The sequence below is a fragment of the Boleophthalmus pectinirostris genome, unplaced genomic scaffold (genome assembly GCF_026225935.1).
Source record: "Boleophthalmus pectinirostris isolate CB_2022bp ecotype Guang Dong unplaced genomic scaffold, ASM2622593v1 HiC_scaffold_5, whole genome shotgun sequence".
Taxonomy (NCBI): Eukaryota; Metazoa; Chordata; class Actinopteri; order Gobiiformes; family Gobiidae; genus Boleophthalmus; species Boleophthalmus pectinirostris.
Window position 1 is genome coordinate 35,044,769 of NW_026571404.1, and position 24,012 is coordinate 35,068,780.

The 24,012-nt window shown below is 37.9% G+C and overlaps 1 protein-coding gene across 1 annotated transcript in view; it reads right to left on the reverse strand.

The window, feature by feature from the left end:
• The window catches only part of LOC110153159 (inactive ubiquitin carboxyl-terminal hydrolase 54-like), a 76,407-nt gene extending 54,127 nt beyond the window's left edge, over positions 1 to 22,280 (reverse strand). The window contains exon 1 of the mRNA XM_055162858.1: positions 22,129 to 22,280. The gene's annotated coding sequence lies outside the window, so the exon portion shown is untranslated. The remainder of the gene's footprint in view (positions 1 to 22,128) is intronic.
• Between the last annotated feature and the right edge of the window lie 1,732 nt (positions 22,281 to 24,012).

A 24,012-nucleotide genomic window follows, 5' to 3' on the forward strand; every position in this document is an offset into this window, starting at 1 on the left:
ATCATAATAATCATACAATTATCTCGCTTTAAACTACAGCCCTGAGGAACAAGGCAAAGACATAAAACTGCTCATGTGTTTCCCGGCAATTACAAAACAAGGTCAAAAGATAAAACTTATTTGACTGGCTTAATATGAAATCCATACACACCCAAAGGCCACACCACTTTAAATACACTGTTATGATTGGCCACATTGCACTGATCTTTGTGGATGGAAGCTTGGAGGGGATTTCACCCACAACCACTTCATTAAGAAACTTGGTCTGGACTTGTTTAACTTGTATGGAACAGCTTTGATTCTTAGATCACTTCACCCAATGCTAAAACTACATTCAAGAAGAAATATAGAAGTAGAACTAACAGATTTCTAGCATAATATTTATCAGAGGTGGGCTGTGCTTGGCTTCATTTTATAAACTTGAGTAACTTTTTAATAAAATAGTATTTTTCGCAGTAGTTTCCAGACACAGTTTTACTCCTGGTTGAGAAATATACAGTATTTATTCAGTGTAACAGTACTCTTACTTGAGTAAAAGTTATGATGACTCTTCACACTGTGTGTAAGTCTACAAGTGACAAAACCTTTAATTTATGTGGACAATATGAAATGATTTGAACATTTGTGTTTCTTGCTCTGGTCTTTCTGGTATGATTCAGTTTGTCTCATTTTTGTGGTTTATCCTGCAAAAATACCAGATGTTGTGCATTTGTTGATAAGTATAGACGTACGTATAGTTTTATTTTTATACCACATTTAAAACCATTATCCAATGTCATTTCAGCCTTTACACCACGACCTCTGCATTACATCTGTATTCAACTGCTGCTGGAGAATAAACTGGATGTAACTGATGACTAAATTGGGAGAAATGGGGATAAAATCTGATGCAAATTGATGATAAAGGAAATGTGGGAACATAAGGCCTAATTTTGGAAAGAAGAAAAAAAAACTTAGAAATGAGGAAACATAAGGCTGGGGGAACATAGGGCTGTGTCCCACTTGGACAACTACTAGAATAGAGTAACGAAAAACTATAATGGCAGACGGAGCCAAGCACACTGCAACGGTCCAGTTACAAAAAAACACTTCAAGTACAGAGACGATACTGTTACACTGAGAGCGCCCCCTGCAGTTTTAGAGCACTTCCTTTGTCATGACTCTTTACGCACGGTGTTTTTAGTTTGCAGGTGTTTTCATTGTTTTGTGCCTTGCATTGTTTCTCTATTAGTGGTGCATTTGATGACACGTTTGTCTTTGTTTCTTGCAGCATGTTTTTTTTTTTTTTTTTTTTTGTTTTTCATTTGCACCATGTTCTTTGTTAAAACCTCGTTTAAATTCGTGCTTGAGTTTGTGAATTTGCAACGTTTCCGTACATGGGCCGTTGCAGTGCTTTTGGCTCACGTTGGCCACCGTAAAAAACTGATTCTAATTGATACTGAAACTACTTTCAAAACTAGATCTTCATTTGTGCAGGTATTCATACTAAAAAAGTCACATTAACAGGACAGAAATAAACCTTTCCTGAATAGTTTTAGAATGATCTTGAGCTGTAGAACAAATATAAGAGCCCATGGACCACTTTGGAACCTACCTGGACCAATGAGGGATTACACATACTTAACACATACATAAGACCACATGGGAACATAAAAGAACATAAAAAGTACTGTGATTTAATGTTGAAAATCTAATGAATGAGAGTTTTTTATTATAATTGTGGTATCAGAATCAGTAATGAGTTTCAAGTCTGTTCCTTAGCATCGAAATAAAGCCTGAAATTTCAGTATCATGACAACACTACTTATTACTTGAGTAACTGTTTTGAAGTAACTGTACTTTAACTTGAGTACAATTTTAGCTACTCTACCACAACTCATATCACCATATAGAATTTGTTTTCCAATAAGACACATCCCTACCACTTCCAATACCATGAGTGCATATTTGGTACTGCATTACCACATCAAATACTGCTATTAAGTACAGTGTATCTGCGCGGGCCAGGACAGCTTCATAAGAGCAGCTCAGTGTAAACAAGAGTGTAAAATATGTGACACACTGAGCAAACAGAGCAGTGTGGTTGGAAATGAACTGATAATAAAAAAAAACACACGGGGTTACTGAGGCTGCGCTGGTGGGTGTCCTGAAGAGATTTTTGGGTGGAGGAGAGATATGAACCACAGCTAGGCCTTCTAACATTCCTAGCGTGGAAACTCCCAAGAATGACTCCTATTAAACACAAGCAAACCCAGATTTAGACTACTTTAGTTGTCAGTTAAAATGCATTTTCCAGTGGCAGGGATTGACAAAGCTAACCATCTGCAACCATTTTACAGCAGTCCCAAAGCTCAAGGCGAAACTGCTCATACTGGAGTGTTAGATATTCAGTTGTCTAGACTAGTTGCAAATTGAGGAGTTACTTAAAAGCGTCTGTACTGGATTTTAATGTATTCTTGTCAAGATAAATGCTCTTTACGTCATGTACTGTATAGTAAAATCTGCTTAATAAGGGAAAAAATAAGGAGAAAATAAGATTGTAAAATACTGTTGGCATGATACAAAAATTTCAAACTTGATTCAGATAATAAGGAATAGACTCAATACTCAATACTGATTGTGATGGTGATAATAGATGATACAGCTCAGCTCATTCTAAAAACTGTTCAGGAAAGGTGCATTTTTCTTTTTTTTTAGTATCAATACCTGACAAATGTCTAGTTTTAGTATTGACTGACTTTTGAAACTTCTACATTGTAAAATATAATCTATTCATTTTACAAAGCATTTTCTCAGGTAATAACCATAGAAGTATAATAAAATCTGGAAGATGAATCCAAGATGGTGCCGTATTGTGTTCAGTGGTGTGTGATGATGTCTGTGTCTGTGACTGTGGAGCGTTTGGACCAATCAGAGCCAGAGCTGCTAGAGTGGAGCTAGCACAGATTCAGAGTGGGGCTATGCTAACTTTTACAAAGTTGACTTTTAGGCACTTTGAGGATTTAAACATTTAAAAAACTTGATGTTATGAAAATAGAAAAGAATCCCTAGAAATCTGACCTTTGTGAAAGTTGTCAATGCCCTGTGAGCCAGAATATTTTCTGGAACAGCACCGAGGAGCTGCAGTACCGAGGTACCAGTATGGAGTGGCCACTAGTGGGTCTCGAGCCTGGACAGAGGAGGAATGCCTTATCCAGTTTTTATTATAGATCCATGGTAATAACTCAACACAGAAGCTACTGGCAGGATTGCTATTTTTGAGCAACCAGGCACATTGTTACTAAGAAACATATTCCAGACACTTTACTCTCTTCTTTTTCATTGTGCATTTACAAGAGTGACCCTCCTTTAAAATCAGATTCAACAGGGTCTAGCTTGTTTCGAGTCTATGCATTTATTGGGCTTCAGATGATGCAAACACAGCACAGATGAAGGGCTAAATTAAAGGACCTGTACCCGATTTTTAACCATAAATGACCATGTTTCAAAATGAAAAGTTAGTTCAGGCAGCTGTTTGGCATGGTTCTCATCCAACAATGTCTCTGATTGGATAAAAGTGAATCTGTCCATCCATATATGGTGTCAGTCTATGGTTTCAGATGAGCCCCACAATATTTAATACAGATGGGAGACAGCAAGGATGAATATTGCTCAAATGCAGATTTATGCTGTTAATTGAGTTCTAGTTCTAGGGTCTAGTCACTAATATAAAAAAAATCTGGTTAAACATTTGGGATTTTTCCTTTTGAATACTTTGTATAAAAAATAATATTACTATGTAGAAATTATCACATTGGCTCTAGTCCCTCATATTTGAGTATGACATCATCACATTAGAATCTGAAAATGGTAACTGTTTATACACACAAGTAACTCTGAACTTTGAACAGTATTCTCCAACAATAAAAGTCCATTAAGTCTTTATCAAGAACAGAGGAAATGACTGCATGGATCGTTTGGGGCGTTTGGTACAATGGCTGTTGGCTGACGGTCAATAGGAAAATGCCTTGAATACAGGGCACAGAAGATGTTTCCTTTGTCGTGTGACTGACTGGACCAGCCACTGTTGGGCGTGTGATGTGGTCAGATTGTGGTTTTGTAATTTTCTGAGTATTGTTGCTTCATTTACCAAACCAAATACCATGAGCATTTGTCATTTTGTCTTGGACACTTACGACACATGTTTGGCAAATACAGAATGATTTCTTTCCATCTTTATTTCTTTCCATCTTTCATTTATTTATGTACATTTTAATGCACTTTTTTAATGCATTTTTGAGAGTTTAGTTAAAAGTGAATTGTTACGTTTTCTGGTGGAAGGTCCTTCACCTGCTTGTGTCTATGGATATGTCATTGCTCTGCCTCAAATGTTCCACAATATGACAATAAACAGCTCTACATTACATTTACTCAATTACAGGTGGTTATATAGCTCCAAAATACCTAGAAAAACAGGAATTCTGACTGCAAGCGACGTTGCTTCTCCACAGATCTGACCTGTAACTTGGTCTGGATAGAAAGGTTTAATACCGCGCAATGTAATATTCCAGACAAACCAATAGTATTTGACAGACTCTCCACCAGAAAAGTTACACACTGCACCTTTACATGATAACAAAAACGCCAAAATTTACTCGCCTAGCAATGACAAGAAACTTTACTAAACCAAGAGCAAAATGAGGCTAAAGTAGGAAAATCATTGTCTGGAAACACAGAAACTCGTCCATCCCAAGGACAGGATCCCAACACAAAAACAGGCCAATCTAATGCTAATAAGGTATTTAACAAGGCTGGAGGTGAGAGCCAACAGACAATAGGGACATAAGCACCCACAATGAAGTTAGGAAGTAAGCCATAGCAGGTCAGATTCACTCTAAAACTCCTCTCTTTTGGTTGGACTTGGTTAACTCAGAGTAGGGATGCAACAATAACCAAAATATCGTGATACATCATCAAAAGTCTCACAATAATATCACAGGTCATCACAATAATATATCGAATTAGTCTCTTTGCTTAAATTCACAGTTTTGGTGCAGCAGTCGCTAAAAACAGAGGGAACTACATAGACCATTATCCTTTGCTCCATTTCAGTGCAGATTACAAAAAAAATAAAATGTGTAGCACTTTGAAATCTTACTTAATTGGACTATGACAGAATCAAAGTCTTGTCAAGGCATTTAAAAAAGGATAAAAGTGGTCACAAAATATCACAATAACTATCATACCGTGAGAGATATATCGTGAAACTATCCTAGAAAAAAGTTTGGATATCGTTACACCCCTAATTCAGAGTAGTATGAAACCGTAAGTCAGTACCATCAAATAGAAAATGGCTTCTGGGTGGGAGCAGAAATGTCTTGACAGTGTCCAGATGATACTGTTGAAATAGTCAGTGGTCACATTTTTATATAGCGTTTTTCCACCTTCAAGGCTCTCAAAGCACTTTACATCAAGGAACCACTCACCCATTCACACACATTCACACACCCACGTGCGCAGACACTGGGGGTGATGGAGGATAAATGTTTTGCCCAAGCACACAATAAGCTCGTTAAACTGTGGGAGGTGGAATTGCACTGCAAACTGCTCAACTGATGATGTTTATGTCGAGAGCGGGTTTCGAACTGCCAACCTTCAGATCAGTGGACACTTTACCACCTATGTTACTGTCGCTTACGAGGGGCCGTTCAAGACATTATTCATTCTGGCCCTGTCATATGCAGTACATACAATCTCCTTTCACATACCTACGTTCTCCTTGCACATACATACATTCTCCTTGCACATACATACATTCTCCTTGCACATACATACATTTTCCTCTCATGTATGTATGTGAGAGGAGAATGTAAGTATGTGATGTATGTTCAAGTAGAATGTATGTATGTGAAAGGAGAATATATGTATGTGAAAGGAGAATGTATGTATGTGAGAGGAAAATGTATGTATGTAAGTGCAAAAAATGTAAGTATGTAAAAGTAGTATGTATGTGCAAGTAGAATGTATGTATGTGAAAGGAGAATATATGTACGATGTATGTGAAAGGAGAATGTATGTATGTGAGAGGAGAATGTAGTATGTATGTGCAAGTAGAATGTGTGTATGTGAAAGGAGAATATATGTATGTGAAAGGAGAATGTATGTATGTGAGAGGAAAATGTCGGTATGTGAGAGAAAAATGTATGTATGTAAGTGCAAAAAATGTAAGTATGTAAAAGTAGTATGTATGTGAAAGGAGAATGTATGTATGTGAAAGGAGAATATATGTATGTGAAAGGACAATGTATGTATGTGAAAGGAGAATGTATGTATGTAAGTGCAAAAAATGTATGTATGTAAAAGTAGAATGTATGCATGTGAGAGGAGAATGTAGTATGTATGTGCAAGTAAAATGTATGTATGTGAAAGGAGATTGCATGTATGTGAGAGGAAAATGAATGTATGTGAAAGGAGAATGTATGTATGTGCGAGGAGAATGTACAGAATGTATGTGAGTGTAAAAATGTATGTATGTGACAATATGTGTACATGTATGAAAATGTGAGTGTATGTGAGAGGGCCAGAATTAATAATGTCCTCATAATCACTCTCTACATTGTCTGCCAAGTCCAGAACAATATGTCTTTGTATTTGTTCTACAGATTGATATCAGTTTGTTCACCACTTCCTCCATCACACTTTCCTCCATCAGCCTCAACCACCGCCGTCCAATAAGATTTGTTTATTTCAGTGACTCGTGTGAAACAAAGGAGCTCATTGGTCACGTATCATTTTGAATAAACTTTTCAACATTTCTCTCACCTCAGATTACCAGTTTGGTACTTTGCTCACTGATTCGAGAACTGTGACCAGACCTGTGATCTAAGTATTGTTACCTGACCAGCCAGAACCACACACTTTGACCAAACTTTACAAAGAGGATTTGGAGCTGTTCCTGCATTCTATCACCCTTCTGTTTTCGGAGAAAGTTGGCTGGTGACACACGTGACACGCCCCTTTTCTTCGGATGGCGCGACTCGGACCTCGGTGGCGGAAAAAGTAGACCGAGCAAGGATTCCGAGTCAGACTCCAAGGTGGCTGCGCCTACTGTGACGTGTAAATATGAACTGTTTTCATTGTGTTTAGACACTTTGGTGGTTTAAATGACAATTTCAGTCACTCGTATTACTGCAGTACCTCACCGCGTCCCTATGACTGACTGTGGGTACGGTATTCGGTGTTGTGGTGAGGCAAATATTGAAGAAATACTTGATTTAACGGGCATCCGACATGCAAAACAGTAATACGCTTCAACTTGGAAGTGACACCAAATCTGAGGTCCAAGTGGGAAGTCGGAAGAGTTTGCGTCCTGTCTTTTTTATTTCAGAGGGCGTGGCTGACAGGCAGATTAACCAACCAGAGACGCATTCTCCATTTGCATCAAAAAACTAAGGACAAAAAACTACTTAAAGGACTGAATGAATGAATTTTGGAGAGGAGATGTCTACAAATTAATGGCTGAGGTTGGATCGTCTCAAGTTAATTAATTTCACCCTCTTTTGTCCAGTTCCTTCTGGATTCGAAAAGACTGTAAAAGAAGTAAAAAGACTGGCTGTTCATTCAAAAGTATTGGAGAAGTGTGTGTTCTAGATCCAAGGCAAGGGAGGTCATATTGATTTTTGCTATTTTTTGTGATAAACTGTGCAGCCCCAATAAACAGAACCATAAGTAATAAATTGGCCATGGAACTCCACTCAAAAACAAAATTTCATTTACGGCACTAAAAACCACTATTGCCTTCTGGTCCAAATGTACAACAATCACTGAGGCAACGTGGCCAAGAGCAGAAAAATGCTTTGAAAGGTGCAATATGTAACTTTTCGGCTTCTTGTTTCTATGGAAATGTCATTGCTCTGCTTGGAATGTTCCACAGGATAACGTTAAACAGCTTTACCTTACATTTATTGCTCAAAAATACCTAGAAAAACAGGCATTCTGACTGAGCGGGCTTGCCTCTCCACAGATCTTGCCAGGTTTGGTCTCCATGAAGATAGAAATGCTTAATGCCATACTGTGAAACATCTCAGACAAAGCAGTGGCATGTCCATGGAGAAAAACATTTGACGGACCGTCCACCAGAAAAGTTACACAAAGCATCTTTAAACCAAAATAATAACTTTGGAAACTGGCTGATTGAAACATGTGTTGGAAAAGCTGCAGAAATCCAGAGAGAAGGCCCCACCCTGTCCTGTGGTCACCCTAGGGAGTCCTCATGTAAACAGACCTCCAGAGCAGATAGGAATCCATTCTTTTTCCATCAAACACATTGTGGTGAACATGGCTCTATCTGACCATCTCTCTGAGGCCTGGAAACCTCTTTAGATTCTACCACAAGAGCTGTAGTGGTGAGACAGACTGAAACTAAGCAAGAAAACCACACAGATGGAGATGGACGGATAGCTGGAGGTTACCACACAACATTTCTCGCATTTCACAATCAAAAAAGTAGGACTAAGGTATGAAGCAACAAAGAAAGGATTGATAATAAGGAGTATATTTTTAGCTCAACATTTTGACATTATGAACAAAATAACAGAACCACAATTAATTGTTAAGAAGTCAGAGGGTACAAATCTAAAAGTTAAGACAATAAAGGTTAAATGAAAGCAAAAGTAGGATAAAAAGAATGAAAACAAGCAACAAAGTAAAAGCACTTCTTGAGGTCAAAATATGTCCCGTGTGCATCAGTATGGTTAGCATGCTAGTTTCTGGTAGCTGTCTATGTGTGACTGAAACAACACACAACTTTGGCTATGTTTTTGAGGAGGTAACAACATTATAACATGGCTTAAAGCTCACAAAAGTCCATATTGAGTAATATAGGACCTTTAATTGTTTATAAGTCAGAGGGTCCAAATCTGAAAGTCAAGACAAAAAGGTTAAATGAAAGCTAAAGTAGAGTTTGAATATTTGAATATTATAACTATGAATATTTTATCCCAAGTATAAGCACTTCTTGAGGTCAAAATATGTCTCCAGTGTACTTTCTTCATCTAATTATAGAGTTTTTCTTTCTTTTCTTTTTTTTTTTTATAACAGGCAACATTGTGGTTAGCATGCTAGTTGTTGTTAGCTTTACTGCGATGCAATCAAATCAAATCAAACTTTATTTACAGAGCGCTTTTCATACAAAAATGCAACATAAAGCGAGGCAAAATTTGTTAAACTCCATACACCTCCACTAGAATCATTTGGATGATTTCAGATCTGGAACTGCCAATCTGTACTAAACTAAAGGTAAAAGGTAGCTGTTAACTTGAAAACTACCACTTCAAGACATCACAAGGTGGAACACAGAGTTTTGAGCTTTGGAAATGTAGACAGACTAATAATAAAGAATTGCTCAAGCCTGTGAATGATAACAAAAGTCAACTCCAGGTACGTGTTTGAGGAGGTAACAACATTATAACATGGTTTAAAGCGCACAAGAGTCAATTTTGCGTAATAAAGGCCCATTAACAATTCTGTAATATATTATACAGCGTTATACTTTTCAATTAACTTAAATGAACTTTACTCAGACCCAACATTATAGAAGTACCTCATGACCACATTGGAGTAGTCTCTCACGTGTACAGTACAAGCCTGGGGGTACACTCTTGATAAAGACAGACTAATTTATTCAGCCTTATGGTTAAAAAGTGCCCCCATTTTGACGCAACACACACCAACAGGGCTGCAACTGCATTTATGTCGTCAAGATAATTGTACTTCAAATGCTACTTCGAAACTAAGGAATAGACTACCAGTATCAATACCAATACCGATACCACAATAATAAAAAAAACACTTTGATTTTCCATTGTCTATAGTTGGAAGTTGAATTGAGTTACTTAAAGGCTCTGTACAGGATTTTAATGTATTTCATGTATTGTTTGGTAAATGCAAGAAAGAAAACAACAACAACATGAAAAAGACTTTAAAATAGTGTTACTAACTATTTTCTAGGGAATAGACTCAATACTCAATACTGATTGTGATACCACAATGATAATAAAAAAAAAAAACAACACTTTCTTTAGATAACAGAATGTGACTTCCAACATTAAATCAGAACTTTCTTTTCTATTCCCATGCGGCCTTATATCTGTGTAATCCCTCAGTGGTCTGTATTAGTCTATGTGCTCTTATACTTGTTCTTATACAGCTCAGGATCATTCTAAAGCTATTTACGAAAGGTTAATTTCTGTCCAGTCTGTCCATATGACCTTTTTAGTATTGATACCTGCGCAAATGAATAGTATTAGTATCTGATTTTTGATACTTTTGACAACCTACTCTGCACAGATTTAGAAAACAACATAAGCCTGGCGTGTGCGTATTACACAGAAGTTGCTGAGTCCAATGTTTTGCTGTTATATTTTCAAGGCTCCAGCTGTGGTGAGGGGAACGCCTGTTTTTAAAGCTGCACACGCTCCAGAGGGGGCGGGACTTATCAGTGTGAGGCTGTGGATAGACGGCAGAGATGGTATCTAATGTAAACACAAGCAATCAATCGGTGGAAAAAACAACTAGGGGGCGCCATAAAGGTGTGACTCCAGCACGGTTGGACGCTAATATTGGATAATCATAAGAGAATATATGATGACAGTTTTTAAATGCGTTCTGAGACATTGTTTGATGTTATTACTTATCTTTCCATTTTATTTTGACTTGTACATATACATTTGTATAATAATGTCTTTTTTGACACCTGTCTCTTGCTATCTTTGCTACTTATTTATAATTTATTATTACAATTTATATGTTTTGTCTTTGTTATTATATTATATTGTGATGTGTGAGCTACTGTCCAAATAATTTCCCTTGTGGATCAATAAAGTTTGTCTAAGTGTAAATCTATTACATATTTCATAATTGTCTTTCACTTGAAAACCTGAATTGGGAATTAGCAAATAGGAATAAGAAGGAAGGTATTATATTGAGATTTGGGCTAATACATTTAAGACAAATACAAAACCAATCCTAAACTTGCAATAAAAGCAATCACATTATCACCTTACAATGAAGCAACCAATCCATTATTTCTAAACTTTAAAACCCTAGAACATAGAGAAAAATTCCACAACGTCTTACTTTGTGAGTTGTGAGATTTTTTAGGACAAACCATGCAATATTTCGGTACTAGGCCTTCATCAGGCAAACAGAATGAGAGCTGAAACTTTAAATCCCTGAAATTTTACAATTTAATGGACCTGTACCCTTTATATAAGAAAATATGTTTAAAATCCGAAATGGTCAATCGAGCCATGTTCATAAAAAAGAAAATGAGATCAAATATTATGAAATGCTGTATATATGGTTAAAGGGGTAGACCTCTGGAAGAATTGTACAGAAGACCTAAAATTGTGCATCACTCTCTTCCACTTTCAAAATGTCAGTAAGCTTAAGCATCAGCCTACACCATTTCGGTTTTTGTGCATGTTAAATATGATTGTTTCTGGAATAATATCAGAACAATCCTGAAATAAAATAAACTCTGACAATGCAGAAAAAAATGAACATGGTATTAAACATGGTGCTTAAAAGGTACAGTATACAACTATCTGGAGATGGCACGTCACCTGCATGATTCTATGAAAACAGAAAAGAAAGTTAAAGCCATACTTCGGAACATCACTGTGGAGTAAGATACATTTTATGCAATTCTGTGGAAGAACATAGTAAAAAAAAACACATTCCATGAAGATGAGCAGAAGAAGAGCTCTCCTCCAGGCCAAATAAGAAGCAAAAAATAAACAAACACAGGCTTTTATTTTAGTCTATCTTTGGACTAAAAAGTTACACACTGGCTTTAAATTAACAGAGGATAGTTTATAGAGAAATGCTCAGAACAACCGCAGTGTAGTACAGTGTTTCAAAGCTGAATTCATCATTTTAGCAAGTTTAGCTTTAGACAAAACAAAAAGCCAGCGCCGGGGGCAAGTAGCGGTCTTATAAATTATTAGACGGGCTTGTGTTTTGTTGAGTTAAATCTGTCTTTGAAGCTGGAGCAGACGAGGAAGCTGTCACACTCCCCCTAGTGGAATAAAGTGACATCTGATGAACAGGGATGGAAATAAAGTTAATGAGGGGCGGATTAAATATTTATCTGTTTGTTTGTTTGAGAAGCATGCCCCCGTGAGGAAAGTGTCAGAGCTGAAATGAGTTGTCAAACATCAGCAATCTGAAGCAACAAAAAAGTAAATCTATAGCAGCCAACCAGACCACAGTGGGACTACATATTGCTGACATGTTCTTTGTAAAGACACCTTCTCCACCTTTATCTGAACTTGATGTGTGGGTGATTTGGGGACACCACAGGGACCACTGACACAGAACTGCAGCCACATCACTTATTAGTTAGCCCTATGGCAGCCGTGGCGAAAGAAGTATCTTACTACAACAAAAAGGGAGGTTGAAGTAAGTTTAAGGGTGCAAAGTGACTAATGCATTACATACAGGGTGTCCCAAAAATGTTACCTCATTTTCCAGGCCAATATTTTTGGTAATTATTGTTGAAATAACCTCAAATTTTCACAGAATGTATAGAAACAGATCAAGATTTTATATTTAATGTTCTAGTTTTGCTGTGTTTTCAGGTTGAGCCATGCCGTCCCACACCAAGGAAAAGTCATTTTGCGTCTTGAAATATGCTTGCGCAGTCACCCAAGACTGTGCAGCGTGCCTTCAATGAAAAATCTGGCAAACAAATTTGGACTTGGTAATAAAAATTTAAAGAGGAAGGCTGCTTATGCAGGGCTAAAGGATCTGGTAGAGCAACATCAACATCATCACTGAAGCAGATTTAGTAGTTTTCAAGATAATTACTTTTAAAATGATGTTACATTTTTTGGGACACCCTGTATTATACTACATTATAATTTATGAAAGGTACAGTATGTTTTTTTTGGGGTTGGGGATCCATCACCTGCTTGTTTCTGTGGATATGTCATTGCTCTGCTTGAAATGTTCCACAGTAAGACATTAAACAGCTCTACCTTACATTTATTAAATTGTAGGTGATTGTACTGCTGAAGAACACCTAGAAAAACAGGCATTCTGACTGTGAGCGGCATCGCCTCTCCACAGATCTGACCTGTAACTTGGTCTGGTTTGGTCTTCATGAAGATAGAAAGGATTAATACCATCCTGTGAAACATTCCAGACAAAGTAAAATCATCTCCATGGAGAAAAGCATCTGACAGACCCTCCACCAGAAAAGTTACACAATACACTTTTAAAATTTTGGATTTGATTTGTGAATTGTACAAAAGTGCTCATCATAAATGGATTTCTAGATATTGATACTATTTTTTTTTTTTTTTAGCTTTCAACCATGTTATAACACTGTTTCCCTCATCTAAAACGTCCCTGAAGAGGTTTTCAATACCATCCATTCATGGTTGAGTCATTTAGCGATCTCTCCCGGGCCCTATTCAAACTTCCCTCTGGTAAACTGTTAGATCCCGTGCAATGCTCAGCCAAGCTTACGTCACCCATGCTCCTGCACAACAATTCTCCACAAATATACAAAGGCGGGATACACAACAAACTGTTCACAACAGTTCATTAGTGAGATGGACTCTGATTGTGTTGTGATAGAGCTCTGAAGTGGGAGTGACTTAGCACGAGCAACAGAAGTGGAGACTAAGCATGTCAATAACAACAACAATGTTAATAGGTTGGTTTCTGTGAACATAGCACATAGCAATTTCAAAAAAGGTAACACAGTGATATAAATATGTTATGTGTAAGCAGTTAATATCCCATAGCAGTAAAATAATCTTCATGGAGACCAAACCAGACCAAGTTACAGGTCAGATCTGTGGAGAGGTGACCCGGCTCACTGTCAGAATGCCTGTTTTTCTAGGTATTTTTGAGTTATAAAACCACCTGTACCCTCCTGAGTAAACATAAAGTAGAGCTGTTTAACTACACTGTGCAACATTCCAAGCAGAGCAATGACATATACATAGAAACAAGCAGGTGACGGAACCCCATTCAAAAAGTTACACAGCGCACCTTTAAGTATCACAAGCTATCAATGAATATAGAAAAGAAAAGTGGGTGTAGATATCTCCCCCACAAAACAGCTCATAAAACAAACCCAAAACAATTCTAGTATACAGAGCTTCTGTAAGTTTTTGTGTAAATGTATTGCAAATTCATGATATCACTGACTTATAAGTGTAACTTTTTGGTTGTGGATCCGTCACCTGCTGCTGAATATGTCATTGCTCTGCTTGGAATGTTCCACACTGTGACATTAAACAGCTCTACCTTACATATATTCAATTACAGGTGGTTTTATAGCTCAAAAATATCTAGAAAAACAGGCATTCTCTCTACAGATCTGACCTGTAACTTGGGGCCTGTTTACACAAGAACGCTTGTGGGTAAAAACGACAAAATATTTTATCAGAAGTGCCTTTCGTTAAAAATGCAAAAATCTGTAACCACCCTCCGGCGTGGAAAAGTTGAATACACTCTGCCGTAGTGTTTCCGTCTACACTGCCCAAGACACAAAACTCTGGTCAGTTTACGTCACATACGGCCTGGCATGCATACCCAATCGAATTCCACACACTTTTGCGTCACCATATGCATGCAGATTTCCTCCCGAAAATGCTCACCTAAACATGGAATAAAAAGTGAAGACGCGACGCCACTTTTGCGTCTACTGTTCAGACCATCATCATATCAACGTAGCCTTGGTCTGGTCTCCTTGAAGATAGAAAGCTTTAATGCCATACTGTGAAACATTCCAGACAAAGCAATAACATCTCCATGGAGAAAAGAATTTCACGGACCCTCCACCAGAAAAGCTACACAATGCACCTTTAAGAAATACATACATTTGCAATTGATTAATATTTGTGATTGAGATTAAATGTATTGTTTTGAAATGTTTTACGCTTCTTTAAGCTCCTTTTATCATATGTTTGCACACTGTTTTTGTCTTTTAATACTTTATGAATGAAATAAACAAATAAAAAAACATCTCACTATATCCGTCCGGTGTCAGTCTGAGCTTTACTACGTGCTTGTATGTGTGTTGTGTGGTTGCGTAAGGCCATAGTTGTCACATCTCTACACACACTGCTCCCTTTGATGCCACTGTCCCGGCGCATCCTGTTTTGGGGCGACAGACAAAGAGACAAAAGGAGCAGTGGAGTGAGGAGAGGGCCCTGTCTCACTCGGCTCGGACCCTCATTTGAATACAAAGAGTGGTAGGACTCATTAGTGTGGAGCAGTGCGCTGGGTCAGGCGTGTTCAGATGAGGTCATAGCTAAAACAACTGATGCTATTTACGCGCTCAGATGGGAACAGAACGGCAAAGGTTCTGGCAGGACAATAGAGAGTACTGTGGAAGTTGGAGGCGTTTAACTAGGATTTTTTGTGTATTTTGAAAAGTTACAGAGCTTGTTTCGGTATGCGACTAAACCACATAAGCCACACGATTGCTTTAACAATGTCTAAAGAGCTTTTGTTTTGGACACTTTTTGGACTTTCGTTTTGACACAAAATATGTTTCTTTCTGGACCACTGCAGTTCATTTGGTCTTCCGATAATTTATGTTACTAGGTTGTTTTTTTCAGACCAAGAGTTTCTTTCCATACTTGACAGTTTCGCTTGCTCACTAGTGCTCTTCCTTAGAGTAGTCATGTGATGTTTCTGTGAAGTCAGACAGCAGGTGGCGCTGTCATCCTGCCTCCACCGGTAGGAAGACAGCACCAAAACCTGTTTAAATCAGCTGAACGGACACGTCACAGCACATCACGTGACCACTCTGAGGAAGATTGCGAGTGAGCAGTCGAAACTGTCAGGTATGAAAACAAATCCTTGGTCTGAAAAAAATATCAAGGTTCCCACTCTTTTTCACTGACAAAGTTTCAAAACTTTTTCATGACCTAAAGTGAATTTTCCATGACTTTACAGCACCTACACAGTGCACTGATCAGACTTTTAGGGCTAAATATTAAATGTTAACCCTTTCCTCTCATTTTATGGTTTGGGATTATAGTTTTTTTAACATTCAAACTACTGTCAGTGCATTTATTGTTGTCTCCTTTAAACAAAAGGCGCAGACGTTTGGAAATAATCATAACAGCTTCATGAGAACTTAACAGAACGCTGTAGTTGTGTGAAAGAGATACTACAGTTCCATGACTTTTCCAAAACTTTCACCGAATTTACAAAATTACATGACTTTTCCAGTCCAGGAAAATGACATTTTAAATTTCCAAAATTTCCATGACCGTGGGAACTGTGAAATAACCTAATACCATATGTTTCTTTTTGGATGCTTTAAATTGGTCATTCATTTCACACCTGGTTTTGGAGTAGACTGCCAAAAGCTTCCACTCTGCGTCACCAGCTCCTCTAACTACTGATCACACACTGACATGGTGTTTTAATGTCTTGCCCAAGGATACAATATTAATATGTACTGGTCTAAGCCGAGATCAAAATCAAGACTTAAAAGAAAATGGTGGTTGAGTAGCTAGTACTCGGCTCACAGCAAGAAGGTTCTTAATTTGACTCCTGGGTCAGCCAAGTTTTTCTGTTTGAGGTTTGCATGCTTCTCTGTGTGTCTGTGTTTTGCTAAAATCATTAAGCAAAACACAAATCCAAACTCTCCCTTGTTATATAAATCAGGCAAACAAAATCCCTGGTACAGTCCAAACCCCTCTGTCTGAACTCCATGGTGACTCAGAGCTGAGAAAGGCCACTCACATCACTGAGGACTCCACTCACCTGCTCCATAACGCCTTCACAGAGTTACCTTCAGGCAAGCACAAAGTCCCTCTGGCCATAAAACACAAAATATAACACACAAACACAAAATACACAAATTCCATTGCTTCTCTGAACTCCAACAGATGAGCTCAGGCCACTGCTGTTGTCTTTTATTGCGATGTGTTTTTTTAAATGTGTCCCATGCACCTGCTGCAACAAACAATGAAGATGATTTTATCTCTGATCTGATCAAGACTCGCCCCAGATCTGCAGATTCTCCTCACAGGCTACCCCCATGGTACTGAAGGACAGGTCACAAGCCACATGGGCACAATCAGTGTGTACCACTTTAAAACTAGGGCTAAACAGGGCTAAACAGGACTAAACCAGGACTAAACCAGAACAAAACTAGGGCTAAACAAGGACTAAACAAGGACTTAACCAGAACGAAACCCGGGCTAAACCAGGACGAGACTAGGACTAACCAGGGCTAAATCATGACTAAACCATGGCTAAACCAGAGCTAAACCAGGACTAAACTAGCACTAAACCAGGACTAAATGACCCAGATCTAAACCAGGTTTAAACCAGGACCAAACCAGGATGAAACCAGGACCAAACCAAGACTAAATGACCCAAGTCTATACCAGGTTTAAACCAGGATAAAACCAGGACTAAACCAGGTTTAAACCAGGACGAAACCAGGATGAAACCAGGACTAAACCAGGACTAAATGACCCGGGTCTAAACTAAGCTTAAACCAGGTCTAAACCAGGACTAAAACTGGGTTAATCCAAGGCTAAACCAGAGTTAAACCAGGACTAAACTAGCACTAAACCAGGACTAAATGACCCAGGTATAAACCATGATTAAATCAGGTCTAAACCAGGTCTAAACCAGGTTTAAACTAGGTTTAAACCAGGACTAGATCAGGACTAGATCAGACTAGATCAGACTAAACCAGGACTAAACCAGGTCTAAATTTTCAACATCCCATGTTGTGTGTTAGAGACTGAACTACATAAAGAGAAAAAATCCACTATATTCTTTTAGATCTGCAGCACTGCCACAAAACCTCATATGTATTTTGTGCATATCTTTTTCTCATCAGTGCAATACTAGAGAAATACAAGGATATCTGAATAATAAACAAATCATTAAGCACAGCCGCAAACAGACAATGACTAATGTGTCTTTATCAGGAGTCCAAACTAAACAGAATGAGCTGTAGAATAAACAGAGGTCACATGACACCAGCACAGAACATTTACTTCCTGTATGACATCACCGCTGAGTGTGTAATATTTACTGTAGTCATCATGTGGTGCTAGAAACACAGTAACCAAACCCTGCCACTGTTTACTGTCACACCTGTCGCACCTGTTGCACCTGCCCACACAAGGCCAAATGAGAATGCAGTAGAGTTAAAGGTTCTGTAAATTATTTTTTACAGTGTTAAAAATGTGAAAACAGATCTAGCTGTGTAATGTAAACAGTTTGCAGTGGTCCAAACTTATTCCTGACTTTGCATTTCAAACATCCTGCATATGCATTATTCACTACAATGAGTTTATAAGTGCTTTTCACGACTTTCAGTTTCAGACCATAGCGGACTTTTGTTTTGACAGGAACTAACATGCTAATCTCACACTTCCTGATCATTGGACAATAAAAACCTATTCTGACCAACAGCTGCTTATACAATATATCTGTATTGAGGGCAAGAGAAATTTTGCTCAAATACATGGGAAAAAAATTGTGTGCAGTTTTAATGGACGATAAAACAGTGTAAAGACAATGCAACAGGATATGATAAGAATTGATTTTATAGCCTAATAAAGCACTGAGATGCCTGTGTGAATATGAGCCGAATTAAATGAAATTCTAATTAAAATTGCCGAACTAAATAAAATTCTAATAAAAATTGCTGAATGAATAAAATTCTAATTAAAATTGTCGAATGAATTAAATTCTAATTAAAATTGTCGAATGAATTAAATTCTAATTAAAATTGCTATCTGAAACGTTAATGCAACTATCAAATAAAAAGGCAGACAAGATAGAGAGAGATCAGTCTGGTCCCCACTCCACCTCTAAGCCAGGACCAATTATGACTGTCCAATCAAATCCTTTCTTTTTTCCTTATTAAGCAGACGTATTAGTTTTGAAACAGACAGACCACACGTGTCCTTGATTAGCAAATCCACCTGTCAGTCACGCCCATCTGAACTCACATTCATCAGACTCACATCTTCAGAAAGTATTAAAGATGTGCGTATTCTGGATCTCACCTCTCAAGGTCAAAATTCCACTTTGTGATGTCATGTGGTAATACAGGAAGTGCTCCATTGTGTTTTTAAACTCTATTCACCTTCACTAGAATCATTTGGATTTCAGCCCTGGAGTTGCCAGTCTCTGTTGAACAAAGGGGTAAAACATAGCTGTGAACTTAAAAACTACCACTTCATGACATCACAAGGTGTGTTGTAGATGTTTTCAGGTTGTCCAAGAAAGGGTGGAAGTAAAAGACTGGAGACCAACTGGATGTCTTAAGCAGGAGAAGTTTATTTACCATCAATAATACAGGCCCGGGGGGACTTGGAAAGTTAACACAGTATGATTTCAAAAGTCCCCCCGGGCCTGTATTATTGATGGTAAATAAACTTCTGCTTAAGACATCCAGTTGGTCTCCAGCCTTTTACCTCCACTCTTTTTTGGACAAGCTGAAAACGTCTACAACAAGGAGGAAAAGAGCATTTTGATCTTTGAAAATGTAGACAGACTAATAACAAAGGATTACTCAAACACGTGTGAATGAAACAAAACACAGCTCCAGGTATGTTTCTGATGAGGTAACACCATTCTAACATGGCTTAAAGCTCACAAGAGTCAATTTTGCGTAGTAAAGGACCGTTAAAATGAACTAGTCGTGTTTTTTTATGACACTAAAATTCAGTTTACAGAAATATACAAACACAGAAGGTTATATTAACATTTTCACACGGTGCATGTTACAGCTACTACCACTTATCACAACTTCCCAATCCTGCAATCCAAATAAATCAGCCGATAAGAAACAGGTTAACATTTAAAAGTCCTGTATTACACAAAGTTGACTCTTGTGAGCTTTTAGCCATGTTATAATGTTAATACATACCTAATGAAAAACATATCCAGAGTTGTGTTTTGTTTCATTCACACATTTTATTATTTTTTATTATTAGTCGTACATTACGACATACGTTTCCAAGCTCAAAATGCTCCCTTCCACCTTGTGATGTCATGTAGTGGTAATTGTGTGTGTGTGTGTGTTAAACTTGTGTGAATGAAACAAAACTCCAGGTCTGTTTTTGACATATATGTCTGAAAATAGTATAATAAGTGTCCTTTAAAATACCCTTAGACTACAGACTGTGGTACTGTGGTATAAAGTGAGCACAGTATTAAAAACTGCTCTAGGTTTTTGATGGACACTTTTAGAATGCAAATAGCCACTAAGCATTAAAATACAGTTACATAACCACTGTTGTATAAGCAAAATTCACCACTGGCCTTCTGCTGCTCTGTTCAAATTAATGTCTCCTCAGCAGTTGATCGATAAAGTTCCTCCAATATAATATGGGTTATAGGAGTACAAAGAGTTAATAATACAAGAGAAGTTATGACATAATTTGCATAAAGGGGAGTACCTGTTAAGGGTTGTGTCTAATACTTCCTATATATAATAACGGAGAGCACTAGTGAACTGAAAAAAAATGCAAAATAGTGGTTAGAGTGGCCAAAAATTGTTCTTTACTGTAACAGTAAAATAATATTACTCAAGAAGAAGTCCAAAGTAGTGGTCTAAGTAAGAGTAAACAAGTATTTGGCGAAACTCCTCAAGTAAGAGTAACTTAAAGAGTAACTGTAGGAAAATCTGATTTATAATTTGAAGTTAATGTAATTGGAAGGACAAAACATTAAATAATATACAAAATCTGGTATTTTCAAAGGACAGACACAAAAATAAGAAAAAGTAATCAGATTTAAAGGAGTGGTTCAAGAAACACAAAGGTTCAAATTATTTCACATTGTCAACATTGTTTTGTCCCTTGTAGACTTACAAAAACATGTAAATAACATGCCAGGTATGTTATAGGTTAGAAATGAGACAGTGAAAAAAGTTACCAAATAATAGATGGATGCTGAAAAAAACTGTTCCTAAAAGTAAGTGCAATATTTAACTTGCAAATGGAAAGTTTTAAAAAGTGACAGAGGTTATTAGTAAAGCCTAAAACTCTTATTAATATTATGAGACATTTTAACTGCATGGTTTTAAAGGTGCAGTATGTAACTTTCTGGAAGTGGCAGGTCACCATGACTCAATGGGAATAAAAACGAAACATTACTTTGGAACAACATTAGGCCACACTCTGGAATATTATCACCAAATGAACAACACTTCCTTGGAAATGTGGAGGATGAGGCACTCCTGCTGTGAACTTGCTTCTTTCCCTGGAACTTAAACTTACTTGCCTGGAAACCCTTGGCTGGTATCTCCCTGTTTTCTTCTACAGATTTATATCAGTCTGGTCATCACATCCTCTGTTATGTCTGAAGCCCAGGCAAACATGATCATCCAGTCAGATGTTTTTTTTTCAGTGTCACAAGTGAAACGAAGAAGCTCATTAGTCACACATCATTTACAAATAAAATCAAACTTCTCCCATCGCAAATTAAGTTTAGTGTGTCACTCTTTGATTCTACAGAAAACCCTAATGTATGTTTTTCTTTTTGTTTTTCTGATACAGACAGACCAAGTGTGACCTCAATTGGCTAATCCACCTGTCAATCATGCCCACTGAAAACAAGGAGATTCACATTTTTGCAACATATTGGAAAAAGTGTGTATTCTGGAAGCCAGGTAATAAAAGTGCTTATATTTAATGGATTGGTTATTTTTATTGATTGAAAAACCTGGATTCTTCTTGAGCATGACCTCTTCACAGATCTCACCTGTAACTTGGCCTGGTGACATTAACTGCTTGTCTCCATGGAAACGCATACCAATGTTTTAACACCGCACTGTGGAACACTCCAGACAAATCAATGACATCTCCATGGAGGCGAGCATGAGACACTATCAGAAAAGTTACATAGTGCATCTTTAAACAGGTAAAGTCACTTACAATGTTTCTAAATGAACTTTTTGAGACATTTTGACAGCTGTTACATTCAGATCTGTTTTTTTTTTTAATCAGTAACTAACCTACATTTGCTCACCATAAGCTTTCATTGTCACATGGGCTTCAGTTCAACCAAAACGCTACTGTCATTATTTATCCTCTGTCCTCTTCTTTGCTTTAGTACATGTATTGAATCTCTCACCTTGACAGTACAGCAGCTGCGTTCAAATCCTGCGTCTACTCCTCCTCCTCCTCCTCGCAGAATGGAGTGATGAAGGCTCCACGCTGCACCTCTCCTCTTCTCCTCCTCTGTCTCTCCCTCTCTACTTCCTCCAGCTCCGCAGCAGTCTCCCAGGTGACTCGGACTCACAATGACATCATCTCTGTTTGCACGGACACCTGTTTCCTCCGGTAGCTCCTCCCACCGAGCAGACAGGCCCCGCTCACACCCCCCTGCGCTCACTTCCCGGTTGTCTTAAAGGGGAAGCTCCGTCTGTCAGCGCAGGAGCAAAACAGTGGGAGGGAAGTCTGGCTGTAACAAAAGAAGAGGAGAATGTGTGGTTAAGTTGTTGATGTGCAAATTGTTTTTAATAGAATAGGGGGACAAAGACCAAAATAAAGCTAGACAGACAAACAGATTAAAATGACAAGATCACAAATACTTAAATAGCACACAGAAGCATCCAAACAGCAAACAGAAAGCACACAAAAACAGACAATGATGCAAACAATTCAATCAATTATAATAAATAAATTCAGATTCAGATTCAGAAAACTTTACTGATCCCATAAGGCAATTCATTAGCAGCATCTCAGAGCACACCCAAACACAAACAAACACAAAGTGTGTCAGTCCATTGCCGTCCACCAGTGGAACTCAAAATAAAATACAAATTACAGTGTAAAACTTTCATAAAACTGTACCGTTAGAATTTAACAATTTAATAGCACAGGGCACAAAAGGATTAGAAAAGCGGTTGGTTTTCCATATCGGAGTATAAAACCGACACCCTGAAGGCATGAGGATAAAATCAGGAGCCAGGGGATGGAGGGGCTGAGCCAGGAGACCCTTGGCTTTGCTCAGCACCTGCTCCTCCCACACAGAGTGCAGGTCCCTCAGTTTGATCCCTGTGATTTTCGAGTAGGTTAAATAAAAAGAAATTGAATAAAAAGAAATACGGAATAAAATCAAGCTAAATAGTTCCTTTATATGCTCCAAAAGGAAGCCGTGTAGCAAACTGGCTATGTTATGTCGCCCGTCATTGGAGGGAGGTTTAGATATGGCAGATATAAGGAATTACCAACTTAGTGCTCATTTGTGTGTTATAACAGAATGGGTGCAATAGACCAACCTCACTTTGGATGGGCATAGAAAGTTCTAACTCTGGTTGTCCCTTGACAGCGTTATTATTTCTTAAAAAAATGAAGTCTCTAAGGTCTGCCTGCGCTAATCCTGTCACTATTACCACAGCCATGGCATGGTGGTCATTAAGAAAATTAGAGGTGAGGCAAAATATTACTTCTGTTTTCACCCCTGTGTAATAATCCTGTGTTTTTACCTGGGATAATCGACAATAGGTTTCAGATTTGGGTACAATATGATATTCCAACAAGTAATAAAGTGTCGTGAGTATACCACATGCAATTATTAAATGCTGAAATTATATATTTGTTTAAAATGTTGTTAATGAAGTCACGCAATTAATGCTTAACCACTGGAATCTGATATATATGTTTACAGATACTGTTGTGTAAGTTGTGTCTTTAGGTGGTGTCTTTTTAAGGAAATTCTGTACAGAGCAGCTGACAAGGGGACATCCTGGCTGGCACCAAACGGAGAAGCTTCAGGGAGGATTCAAGGAGTGAACCTGATCAACATATCATTTGCATATTCATAACTGATGTTATACATTTTTGTGTGAAGGTGGTTCCTACCACCTGATTATAAGTCCCGTGTAAGCTGCAGGCCATCAGGGACAGTGATTTGTATTAGAAATGTATTGGATAGGGAATAAATTTTTGTGATTTCAATCGATTGATTCCAGTCTTTATTTTTCTGATAGAACACACTAACACAACCAAAACC